General features: G+C 33.1%; 1 non-coding gene across 1 annotated transcript; it reads right to left on the bottom strand.

Annotated features, from left to right (window-relative positions):
* Positions 1-11,482: 11,482 nt before the first annotated feature.
* Positions 11,483-11,554, bottom strand: Trnap-agg (transfer RNA proline (anticodon AGG)). The gene has a single exon. It is a non-coding gene; the product is annotated as a tRNA-Pro (tRNA).
* Between the last annotated feature and the right edge of the window lie 1,971 nt (positions 11,555-13,525).

A 13,525-nucleotide genomic window follows, 5' to 3' on the forward strand; every position in this document is an offset into this window, starting at 1 on the left:
AAAATAAATCATTAAATTCTGAGATTTAATTTACATTCTCATGATATTATTGCTCTTCACAACGAATTCTTCCCGTGCGTACGACTTCAATCTGCCACGGTACGCTTGCTTCATCTGAAATGAAGTATTCTTTAAAAGTTTCTCGAATCTGATTAGCACCTTCTGTCGCATTTCTTCTCGACGGTCTCAAATTTTGTAAACACTCATTAGGTTGCTTTAACGCATTTGCATCAGGTTGGAAGTCATTCCTAGTTTTAGTGCACAACATGTTATGAAGGCAGCACGCCGCTAAGACTATTTTATCAACCATGGCCGGTTGTATTTCCAAAGGCTTTTTGAAAACTCTCCAACGTGAAACTAATATTCCAAACGCATTTTCGACAACTCTTCTAGCCCTAGAAAGTCTGTAATTAAATATCTTATTGGATTCGTTACCGACTAAACTATGTTTTTCATAGGGACGAAGCAAAAATGTTGTCAAAGGAAAAGCCTCATCCCCAACAATAACGTGAGGTTGCGGCTCTGAGTTTTCAGTTAAAGGCTTTCCTTTTGGTACATTAAAATTATTGTTATATATCGCTTTATCAATTGAAGAGTTAGCGAAAATACTACCGTCACTATTTCTTCCATACGCGCCGACATCAACAGCGATAAATTTATATTCGGCATCCACAATAGCCATGAGCACAACAGAATTACATCCTTTATAATTATAAAAATTGGACCCGCTGTTAATGGGGCATTGTATATTTACATGTTTGCCGTCTATCGCTCCGATACAATTTGGAAAATTTTATAGCTCTTTAAACTTTGATTCAATGTTTATCCATAGCTCTGTTGTTGGTCTACGCATTACTATTGGTGATAAAAGCTCCCAAATAACTTCGCATACTTCTTTTACGATTTCTCTAACGGTACTAAAGCCCATGCGATAACTAAAACCAATATCGAAACGAGTTACCAGTGGCCAGAAATCTGAAACAAAATGTTTTTTTTTAGCTACTGATGCAAAAGAAACATGGGATAAGCTACGTAAATGTTACGCTAATGCTTTAAGTAGACGTCAGGCTACTAAAAGTGGCCAGGCAGCCAAAAAAATCTTGCCGTGGAAATTTTAAAGCGAAATGTCCTTCATATTGTCGTTTTTGGAGAACAGAAAGTGAGTAGATTTTTTTAATATACAGTGTCTTCTAATTGAGTTAACAAAAATTCAGGTTGTATTCATGAGCTAATTTTATGAAAAAAAGTTTATATAAACATAGCTTGCGGAAACGATGTATCGGAAATACATCGTTTTCAAGATACAGAGTCTTAAACTTTTTTTTTTAAATCCGTTTTTTGATCAATATCTTAAATATCCCTTATCCAATTTTGGTGAAATTTGTCAATGTTGTTTGTAGTGAAAAAGTAAAATTTAGCCAAAATTAGATACAAATTATTGAATGCAGTGGGCGACTTGGGACACATTTTATCCAATATTATTGACACTGATTTTTCTTGTAGTTTTTTTCGGATTAAATATCTAAAAAATAAAAAAAATTACTTCGAATTGTTTTTGTATCAAGAATTTTGTTTTTAAGAAAAAAAACACTGTATTGCATATATCTGGATCACACGGCACGTGTTAACTATTTTTTTAAATATTTTTTAAATTTAACTTTATTTTCATACAATTAGCCGGAAATGTTGACGAAAATGTTTGTGGAGAAAATGTTGAATAGGCCTTCAAACATTCTTGCTCCTTTTAAAAATGTTTGATTGGTTTGTCATTGAGTACCAAATACCTGAAGTTTTGAGAGGTTCAATACTTATTTTTTTATTTTAGAACATATACCAATTTGGAACAGTTTGAAGACATTTTGCAAGAATTATCCGAACCTGGTTTGTTTGAAAACTCCCAAGAAGCAGAAGTTTCACAAAACAAACAACCTGGATGTTCCAGACAGACTGCTAGTCTTGTTCAAGAGCCTACTAATCCCTTGGATCAGTTAAGAAAACAAAAAAATGTTTCTCAAAGTCCAGCGCAACAAATGGTAGAGATAATGAAGAAGAATTCCGACTTACGACAACAGAAATATAAGAAAGTAGAAAATAATATGTTTGTGCCTGGCATATCAAAAAACGTTTAGCGATTTGGATGAATCAGATTTTTTTTACCTGAGCATGTCAAGAACGGCTAAAACTTTGCCACATCTTGAACAAACAAAGCTAAAGCTTCAAATAAGCAATCTTGTTTTGCAAGCTGAAATAGATCATGTATACCAAAATACTCCTAATGGTACTGATAACTTTACTACAAATAATAATAATCCTACTTCGAATAATAATTATGCTACTAGTTATATACCATGTAGCTCCCCTAGTCCTGAAATGCACCATTCTGCTTCTGGTTCACATGAATTTGTGACTATTGAAGAACGAAACAATTTTCATATAAACAATAGAGAACAAACTTCTTTCAATAATGAGACTATGGCTATTGCTTTTATTAGAAATAATTCAGTTTCCTCCATAGAAAAAGCTCAAATAATATTTTGTTCTACTCCAATGTATATGAATGACCATTCTTTTGATGAACCCAACTCACACGTTATTACAAAATTATAAGTGTTGTTATGTTGTAGCTTGTTATTTTTAAAATTTTTGTACTACCTACTAATTAGATTTTTCAACAATATTTCTAAATGTAAGAATTAATGTTCAATGAAATAAATACATTAAATAAATAAACACTTACCTTAAAGATACTGCCAGTCTTTCTCTAGTACCAATACTTTTTCTGAAAAATGTATCTTTTTTGGAAATTCGATCTTTAATCAAGTCGTGCAAAAATTCAAAATCTTCTTTTTGCATCCGAAAGTACATGTGGAATCTGTATGGATCGGATTCCAGTTCTTGAACAAGACGATGAAATTCACCTAATGTTTCTCTCTTTTTGTTAATCTCATGTACCCATATTGCTCTATGACTTGCTTTATTTTCCAATATTTGTATACATACTGCCGCCTCTTCTAGTTCTTCTTGCCAATCAGAGGAATCGGTACTACTGGCACATTCCATTTTTCAAAACTAAACTTACGAATTATATAGAACTAACATAAAATTGGCGGAAAGAATCTAATCAGTTGACGTACGGGATATGCAGCCCGGCATCTGTGCAATATGTGTGTTTCTGAACTTAAATTAGTTATGATATGCCACAGTATGCGCCAGCTCATAACGTGACGTACCGCGCCGATAGTGTGTTCTCGGCTTAAGAAGTGCAATTTTGCATATTGGCCGGTATAATTTCAAGAATTATTATCAACTTTACTAATAGACACAAGCAAATGATCTAACTTAACTTGGACAAAGCCATTAACAAGATACCAGTTACTTGCTCAGTCTATAAACTGAATCATTTTAGAGCAAGCTTTTGATAGGTGGATATAATTAAGAGATGCATAGAAGAGGCAGCGAACGAATCAATAGGAAAAAGAACAATAAATTTTAACTCACAAAATAAAATCAAGCTTTAATTTACACAAGAGGTAAAAAGGCTGGAAAAAGAAACAAGAAATATAGTAAATGTGGCAATCAAAAGGATCAAAAGAGAATACTGAAAGAAGTTCTCTACAGACATGGAACACGACCTGAGGAAAATTTGGAAGATCTCAAAAACAGAAAAAAGCCTGTAAACGAATACATCCAGACTAAAGGGATTCCTGTGAACGAGTGGAAAACATATTTTATAAACTTACATGACACTAATAATACGGTAGAACCTCAGTTACAGGAAACGAATTCATTAATGATTACAGAGGAAGAAGTTAGTGTGAAGATTAAAAACCTGAAAAACAATGAACTCATAAAATAGGGAGGCAAAGAGCTAGAAAAAAAATTAACGGAACTATTTGACAAAATACTAACCATAATAATAACATAATAACTCAACATATCAACAGAGTGGCATAAAAGTACCACTATACCAATTTTTAGAAAGGAACAAAATACCAATCCGGAGAACTACAGAGGCATAACTCTGCTTTCAATCGCTATAAAACTGCTCACCAGCTTTGTTAAAAACATCCTAACAGACCATCGAAAACAAAGATGAACAACGAGAATTTTGGAAGAACAGATCAACTTTTTAGCCCTCTTTATTGTGATATAAGGCGATCGAATTAAGCCATCCTGCTTAACCCTTTCAGCCCCAATGGGACAAATAAATCCCAACATACATTTCACAATATCTGCGGGGCGCTATCTGTCCCGTTTTTAATGGAAATTGTCATTAGCGGGTATTTTAAGGTTTTAACAATTTTTCGACAGGCAGCGACACGCTTTTTGGAGGTCATTCTGATTGTAAACGCCGAAAAGCGAACACGTTGTTGGTTTTTGACACTGTTTTTTTACAAATTTGATAGTTTTTGTGTGGTTTTTGAAACAATCTGTTTAGGTAAGTTCAGCATATATAATAGCAAAGTATTTTGATGTTTTTTTTTTATTTGGTTTTTGCATTTTGGGTGTAATATTTGGCTATGGGATATATGTGTCCCAGTGGGTTTTCTGATAGGGTGATTTATATCCCAACGGTATTTTATGTCAAGAAAGAAGTTGACTAGGGCAGAGCTTCAAGATCTTGCTGAAAATTTAGAAGAGTTGTCATCCGGAGAAGAGGTGCAATCCCCATATGAAGACTCTTCGTCAGAAGAAGACCCATTCCATAATAGTGAAGAGTCCGACTAGTTGTATCAGCCCTCGGATACTTCGGACGAAGCTAGTGGAGACATTGAAAGTGATGCAAACGAGAACCTAACCCAACCCAACGACGGCGTTATTTCTGCTGAAAATTCAGATCAAGAGGCTGAAACTCCTGTTACAACTACGAATATAATTTGGTCATTACCTACAAATACCTATGACCCAAGACCTAGCATTCCAAATAAAAGTCAATTTATCATACATCCTTCAATTGCTGCAAATGCCTCCCCGCTGGACATATTCACTAAAATTTGTCCTCGAACTTTATTTACTTTTATTGCTGAGTCTACAAACCAGCGAATCAAAATTTACAAAGAAAATAAAAAAAGCAGGCGACTTTCACTGATGCAGGGGAGATTATGATTACTATTGGCTGCACATTAGTTATGTGTTTCAATAAGGTGCCAAAACTTCGCCATTACTGGTCATCGCATCCATCTTTGGGAAACAAGGCCATCAAATCGGCCATATCCAAAAACAGGTGTTTGTTTTTACTATCCAAGCTTTATTTCAATAATCCAGTCAAGCCAGAAGGGGCCAGTAAGATTTACTATGTACAAGAGCTTCTATCTTGCTTCAAATATACGTTTCAGAAATATCAATCCGACAGTACAAGTCAAAGTATTGACGAGAGCATGGTGGGCTTCAAAGGCAGATCTTCACTGAAACAATATATGCCACAAAAACCCGTGAAAAGAGGCATAAAATTATGGTCTAGATGTGATGCTAAAACAGGATATACATACGATGCAAATGTATATTGCGGCAAGGATGACGTTGAAAGGAGCGGAACTTTGGGCGAAACTGTTGTAAAAAAATTATGTGAAACTATACAAAATCCAAACGTAATTCTGGCCTTTGATCGATTTTTTACATGAGTCCGTTTGATGGATCCCCTCCAATACCCAGCTGTGGGAACAGCCATTATTACAAGAAAAGACATGCCAAAAAAATTCATCGAAAAACGAAAAATGTCTAGGGGTGAATGCGAGTTTTTATCAAATCAAACAAACTCTATTGCGATCAAATGGCAAGATACAAAGCAGGTTATTCTTTTGAGTAACTGCTATACCCCTGATATGACCTGTGTGAAGAGAAAAGACAAGACTGGGCAGAGAGTTGGCATGGTACGCCATAGTCCCACTGCTATTGCATACTACAATGAAATAATGGGTGGTGTGGATCTGACTGATCTGAATCTGGATGAGTGGTGTGTATGACTTTGGCAGAAAATCATGCAAATGGTGGAAAAAAGTATTTTATCGACTTTTGATGATTGCTGTTATTAACAGCTGAGTAATATATAGGTATGGATAATATATGGGTAATAATGGCTTACGTCGTACCCAAAAAAATATACCCTTACTGGAATTTTTATTTACCTTATCAGAGGACCTACTCGAAGAAGGACAACAGCAAACTTCAGTCAAACTTCGAAGAAACAGTTGTGGAAGGCCATCAAAGAGATCAAAAGTAATGAAAAATGTGGGTGATCACCTTCCAATAGAAACATCGAAACGGCGAAGATGTGCTCGTTGCGCTCTTCAGAAAAAAGAACGTAGAACCACTACTATTGGTGCAATGTGCGATGTAGGGTTGTGCAAGCATTGTTTTGCGCTTTATGATTCGTCCTAAAATACTTACCTTTGCGGGTTGTCTTTTTGTGAATAAAAAAAATAAAAATATTGAAAAACAAAAATGTGTTTTTTTGGCCTCTAGGGATATTTATAACCCACCTAAAAATCCCGCTGGGATATATTTGTTCCACAATTTTCTGCTCTCCTTGTATATATTTTTTTTTATTTTAACTAGTATATATTGTCAAATGATCTCTTAAAATATCATAACTCGCAAAAACATCCTTAAAATCATTAAAAATAAAATTGGGTCCTAAAGGGTTAAGTAAGTTTTATTGACCTAACAAAAGCGTTCGAGAAAGTACAGCCCGATGTACTGGACATATTGAGAAAGAAACATATCCCAACATCAACCATAAACCTCATCAGAACTACTACAAGAAAAAAAGTGGACCATCAAATAACAAGCGACATACCCACACTAACAGGAATAATCGTTCGTTTTTAACCTTGTCATGAACGAGATTATACAGTGTGACAAGAATAAATAGGGGATACAGACTGAACAACAAACCATCAGCATGGTGTGCTATGCGGATGATGCGGTAATCCTGGCAGAAACGAAAAACGATCTGCAAAGGCAAACACATGAGTTTTATCAGACTAGTGAAAAATACAACATGTCAATCTCCATTGATAAAACAAAATGTATTACCTTCTCCAAAGAACTAATAAGAGGTAAAGTCGTAATTGACAATAAACTAATAGAAGAGGTAATGAGCTTCCGTTACTTAGGAGCGGAACATCAAGCAGCAACAGCCCAATAAACGACATAAAATCACAAGTGAACAAAGCCGCAACAATTTCAGGATGTCTGAGACATATTGTCTGGAAAAACAACTACATGCGCATTGATAATAAAGTTCTGGTTTAGTCCGGCTAACCTATGGTATCAAGACAAAAGGTAACACGATTAACACAAAAGATGAACACTCAGAACAGCGGAGATGAAAATCTGAAGAACCATCGCAGGGAAGACACTCAGAGACAGAGTGAGAAACAGCGGCATTAGAGAGGCATGCTAGGGGGAGGACATAGTATGATGAAGGAGGAAAAGAAGAAGATTTTTGCGTGACTTCATAAACAGAATGGACCAAGAGATACTGGCACACATCGGTAAAAACCGCTAGGAAGATCACCTAAAAAATGGAAAGATAGCTGGAACTCTGTGACACCGGATAACCAACCGAATTAAGCCTTTGCAATTAACAGACCTTAATTAAGGCCTTTTCGAAGAATAAGAAGAGAGAAGAAGAAGCAAGCTATTGAATAGGGTTACATCACAGGTCGTAGTTTCATAGGAGAAATATTGGCAGAAGATCCTCGAATGCATAGTGGAGTACTACACGGATAAGTTCTGGCATTTGGATCTTTTGCAGATGACACAAATCTACAATATTGCAATCTAAGAAATGCAACATTTTGCATATTGGCCGAAATAATTTCAAAAATCTTTGCCAACTTTACTTATGAACACAAGCAGATAATGAGCCAACTGACGTAATTTATCTTAATTTTGATAAGGTACGAGTTAATTCCCGAGTTTATAAGCTGAATAATTTCAGCACAGAGCAGAGCCAGCTATTAAAGAAGATTACGTTGCAGGGCGTAGTTTTCAAAGATAACACATTAGCAGGAGAGCACCAAATGCCTAATGGAGCACTACAAGGCTCAGCTTTTGCATAAGGACCTTTTATAGAAGACAAAAGAAGTGCATAATCTTGAATATTGATCGGTAAATTTCAAAAAAAATGGTCAACTTTACTTATGGCCACTAACAGATGATGAGCCAACTGACGTAATTTATTTGACTTCAAAAAAGCCTTTGAGAAGATACAAGTTAGTTCCTGAGTCTATATGTTTAATCATTTTGGAGTTGGAGGAATTCATTGGAAAAGGTTACGTCTTGGGCGTAGTTTTATTGGAGAAACAGAAGAGCATGAAATGCATAGTGAAGTATTACAAGAATCTCTTTTGGTTTACAAATCTTTTACAGAAAAACACACATCCCATTTTAAAAAACAAGGCGCAGTATTAGGGAAGTTATTTAATGAATCTCGTTCATTCATATAAACCAACTAAATCTAAACTTAAACTAAAAAAAAACTACCCACACTATAACAAGATTTAAAAAAAAACTCTTTTTCTATCTAAAGTATTTTTGAAAAATTAATTTAAATTAAGTTTCCTTAACAATTGCTACTAGTTCAACTAGTTAAGAATTGTAGAGTTTTTTTAAGAGATTGCTGTCCAATGTTGAAGGGAAGTCCAAGGACTCAAGAACAAATTTTAACACTAGTAATAAATTTATTTTTAAAACGCAGTGGAAAAGAAGGGTTTCGTAAAACTTTAAACACAAAATATCCCAAATGAAAGTATTCAGGTTTATCCATGCTTAACCAGTTCAACTCCTTAAAAGTATAGAAAATGTGGCCGTATTTTTATAACCTAAATATAAGACGTGAGCAGGTATTATGTACCTTCTGAATCCAACTTCTTTAAATCAAATCTAAACATAGACCATAAATAAAATTACAGTAGTTGAAGTTGCACCAGACTAAGATTTCAGAAGGCATTTTATGCAAATGAAAATTTAAGATACCCATCACAACGATTTAAAATAAAAACATCGTATCACTGAAATGATTAAGAATATTTTCTTCTTTACGGAAGTCATTTAAAGTTATACGTTGATATAAAGACATGAAGACGAAGTAAAGAAAATGGCGGGAGCAGTTAAAAGGAGAACAGTTAATGTACTTAAAGATAACCAGGGCGGAGTTATAGTAAAGAAGTCGGAAATTAAGCATACCTGGGAAAAGTATATTAAACAACTCTTTGATGACGTGTGAATGGTGCCACCAAATATTAATAAACCAGATGGTCGCCCACCTTGGAATTAGAAATGGAGGCAGGCCTGAAATATGATAAGTTCAAAAAAGGTCCCAATAGAATTAAATATTAAAGTTGATCGAAGAGAAGAAGTGGTTTACAAAAGTGTTCCATGTGATCTATAATACGGGAGCCATACCTATGAAATGGTACTAAAGATATTCCTGAACATAATTTAAAGTAGAATAGTTAAACTATGTAAAGAACAGATATCTGAGACCCAATTCGACTTTAGAAGTGCTGTAGGGACTAGAAAGGCTCTATTTCCGATCCAGGTGTTGTTCCAGCGATTCAGGCATGTCAACTGCGAGGTGTACGCATGCTTCGTAGATTATAAGAAGACGTTTGATCAATTGCAGCACACGAAAACCATGGAAGATTTGCAAGAAGCTGGCCTGGATGAGAACAAAATTAGATGACTTATGTCAGGTTAGACAGAGAGATACCAGAAGAGATACAAATATCACGATGCATCCTATTGCTTCAAATGTTCAATCTGTACTCGGAATACATCTTTAGAAGAGCTTTGCAAGATAGTGAAGCTGGAGTCTTGCTAAATGGAGAACGATTAAATAACATAAGATACGCAGATGATACCGTTATTTTTGACAGACAGCTTAGCTTTCTTACAACTCCTAATGGACAGTGTTAAATCATAAAGTCAATAATATAGTTTGAAAATAAACATCAACAAGACAAAGTTTATGATAATCAGTAAAACCCAAAATTACTGCAGTATTGTACTGGTAGTACACGGAACTTGAAATTTGGCTGTAACAAAGAATCAATCAAATATATTGAACAAAGAGAATAACTAATACGGAAGTGCTGAGAAAGATGGGAAAGGAAAAAGATTCCACATGATAGCCAACATCCGAAACGGATAGGCACTCCAAGAAGAAGTAGAAATTATTATAAAAGTGCATAAGGCTTATATAAGAAAAAAGATAGAAACAACCGTTCTATCTGGAACTAAAAGTAAACAGCCTTATATCCAGAATATTTATAGTTAAAAGATCTACCTTAAGACAAAGAATAATAGAGAATCTTATAGAAGCTTAACATTTAATCAATGTTTAATAAACAAACAATGTAAACTTTTTCCTTTCTGCTAATAAAAGCATCACTAAAGAACATACAATGTAACGAAAATCTTAATAAGCGAAGATGCAAACTTCTAAGACGGACTAAATTTGTCAATGTTTATATGGAACCTTTAATCCCCAATAGCTTGGAGAATATAATTTATTACAATCAACTGACCAGTGAAACAAGCAACTGAGCTATAATAAATCAATTTAAAAATCCTATGGATCAGAAAGGCTGACACGGTTTGAACTTATTTGTGCAATGCATCATAATTTGTTATCAATTGACATACTTATTGTGACATAACGAACTATAGAGATTAAGGAAAAAGTCCGGTCTGACGTGGGGTCAATGTAACATAGAAAAGTTAGTAGGGAAAGTCTTTTCTCCACAACTAAAATGCTAATTTCATGAGCATTTCGGCAAGTGTTCTTGGTATCATCAGACTAGACTATTTAACACATTCACAAAATATAAATAATAGCAAATAATTTTCCAAATTACAAAATATTTATAGTATTTATTTATGTTCTTGCTTTATATTATCCAAAAACTACCATATAAGACGAAAAATTTCTAAAAATAATTCTAAAAGATCGTAAATATTCAAGATGTCTTTTTATTCTTAATTTTTCTTTATTGTGTAGAAATGTCTCGTTGAAACAGCGATCTTTGGAGAAACGTTTTAATTAAAATTTCGTAAATTTTGAACCTAAAAAATGTATAATGAAATTAATTTAAACATTAGTAAGTATATTTTTTAAGTACATGATAGTTTAAAATACTAAATATATATTTTTTGAATTATTTAAAAAAATAAATTATGTCTTATTTAAAGATTCTTGATGAAATACTGTTTTTCCAAATATTTATTACAGTTTCCGAATTACAGCTAAAATTTATTTTAATGAATAATTTAGAAACAATTTTCTAAGCATCAGTTTTAATATATTAATTAATAATTATTAAAAAAAATAAATAATTAATTCAAATATTTTTTAATTCTACTTAAAATTGTAAATAATGAAATGATCATTGATAATAATTAAAAAGTTGTTTTTCTAATCTTTGAAAATTAATAACGTATGATATATATTGAAAAAAAAAATAAAAAAGTTATTGGGCTCGTCCGGGATTTGAACCCGGGACCTCCCGCACCCTAAGCGGAAATCATACCCCTAGACCAACGAGCCTCTGAGAGAATATTGAACAAATGGTGAACGTAAAGTAAATAACTTTAGTTAAGCTCAGTATAAGAATATAATATGTTTTGATAAATATAATACTAGATTGGAACTCACGGATTTAACAATGAGTAGATTTTTTAGGTTTATAATATATACTTATTGCCTTTTAATATAAAATAACAATGTCGTTCATATTCATATAAGGGACAGTTTTACTGTTCTTGGCTGGCATAATTTATTATAAAATGTACATATAAAAAGAGCATATCACGTAACCGTGCTTATTACGATTTAAACTATCCATTTACGGGTATGCTATTTTCATATTGTAGACTATAAAGACATTAAGATTACTTTAACAATTAAGTAAGTTAATTAATTATAATGTATGTAATGAAAAATGTAAACTTTTTCAAAATGACCAAAAATATATAAATATATGTCATAAAAGTTAGAGACAAACTCACGATGAAATTTTTACAGTAACCCAGATAATTTTTTTCTTTATTTGAGGGATTTAAAGATAAAGTGGACCATATAAGTCAATAAAATGTGATTTTGAGAAGACAGCAGTATTTTTGTACATTACCAAATAGTTACTTACCCTTAGATAGATATGTTTATACTAATGTTAAGTTGATACGGATATTTTTCAGATGAAATCGATATATTTTTCACCATTATGCTGGACTTGGTTCACTTTTCCAGTGAATATAGTTTGTAAAGAACATAAATAAATAGGTTTCAAGTTTCGTAATAAACATTTTAATTTTGCAAGATTTGAAAAGTACAAACTAAGGAATATTATTAGTAAGTAGTACCTAATTATTCCTCATCAAAAGTAATTTTGTCTTTAGTTAGTTTGAAGAAACTTTAGGCATGCTTTTAAAATAACGATGATAACAGATGGAATACATAGTAAAAGATCAAGCATATATCTTAGTTCTTGGCGACACCTACAGATCTTCGTGACATTTCTAAAAGCGAATCCAACGGATCTTTAACCAACTAAAAAAACAAATTATCTGTATATTTTTTTCTATTTGTAACTTTTTTTTCTTTTTGCGTTGTTTACAAATTCAAACCTACATTCTGGAATGAAAATGTTTTGTCGTTTTTTGCGCTATGACTATAATACCAAACTCAGTCATTGGCAATTTTTACCATATCACGTCCAAATATATTCTGTTTACTAAAATCAGTTATTTCCCAAAATCATTACGTTAATTTGCACAACTAATACAGATATAGGGTACTATAACTAATATAATTAAAACAAATATTTTGGAAGCGCAATCGCCATTTCGTAGGGACCCATAAAATTGAGAGAAAGACTGTCACCATAAAATCAAGAATTTATAAACATATTTAAAATTCGTTTTATCTTTTATTTGTAGTTATCTCGCCTTATCAGATTACTCAATAACAATTTTGAAATAACCAAACCCAAATATAATTCAAAATTAAATCCATATCTGTATAAATAAATAACTAGAAATGTATGTAGTGATCCTTAAAATGCATGTAAATTGTTTAATTATAAACACAGGCTAATTAATTTGTTTCAATCATACCTACTTGATAGATCACAGTTTGTGAAGTATGAGGGCTATCCAAATTCATTGATGCTACTTTGGATGTACCAGTACCTCAAGATTCAAACCCGGGTCCGTTGTTATTTATTTTGTTTATCAACGATTTAGTTAGCTCAGACAACTGCCCTAGACTGGCTTTTGCCGATGACTTAAAGTTATAAGATTAAACATAGATTTCTTTAAAATTGACTGGTTTCTTGGCAAGTTGGTTTGCTGATAACAGGCTGTCTATGAACAACTCGATTTTAAGAATGCTTAGTCAGATTACTGATCTTGATATCACCTTTGACTTCGAACTTACCTTTATACCACATTTTAATGGTGTTGTGATCAGCCATGAAGAAACTTGAGTTTATAGAGACTCTCAGAGCTTTATTGCGGA

The sequence above is a fragment of the Anthonomus grandis genome, chromosome 16, assembly GCF_022605725.1.
Source record: "Anthonomus grandis grandis chromosome 16, icAntGran1.3, whole genome shotgun sequence".
Taxonomy (NCBI): Eukaryota; Metazoa; Arthropoda; class Insecta; order Coleoptera; family Curculionidae; genus Anthonomus; species Anthonomus grandis.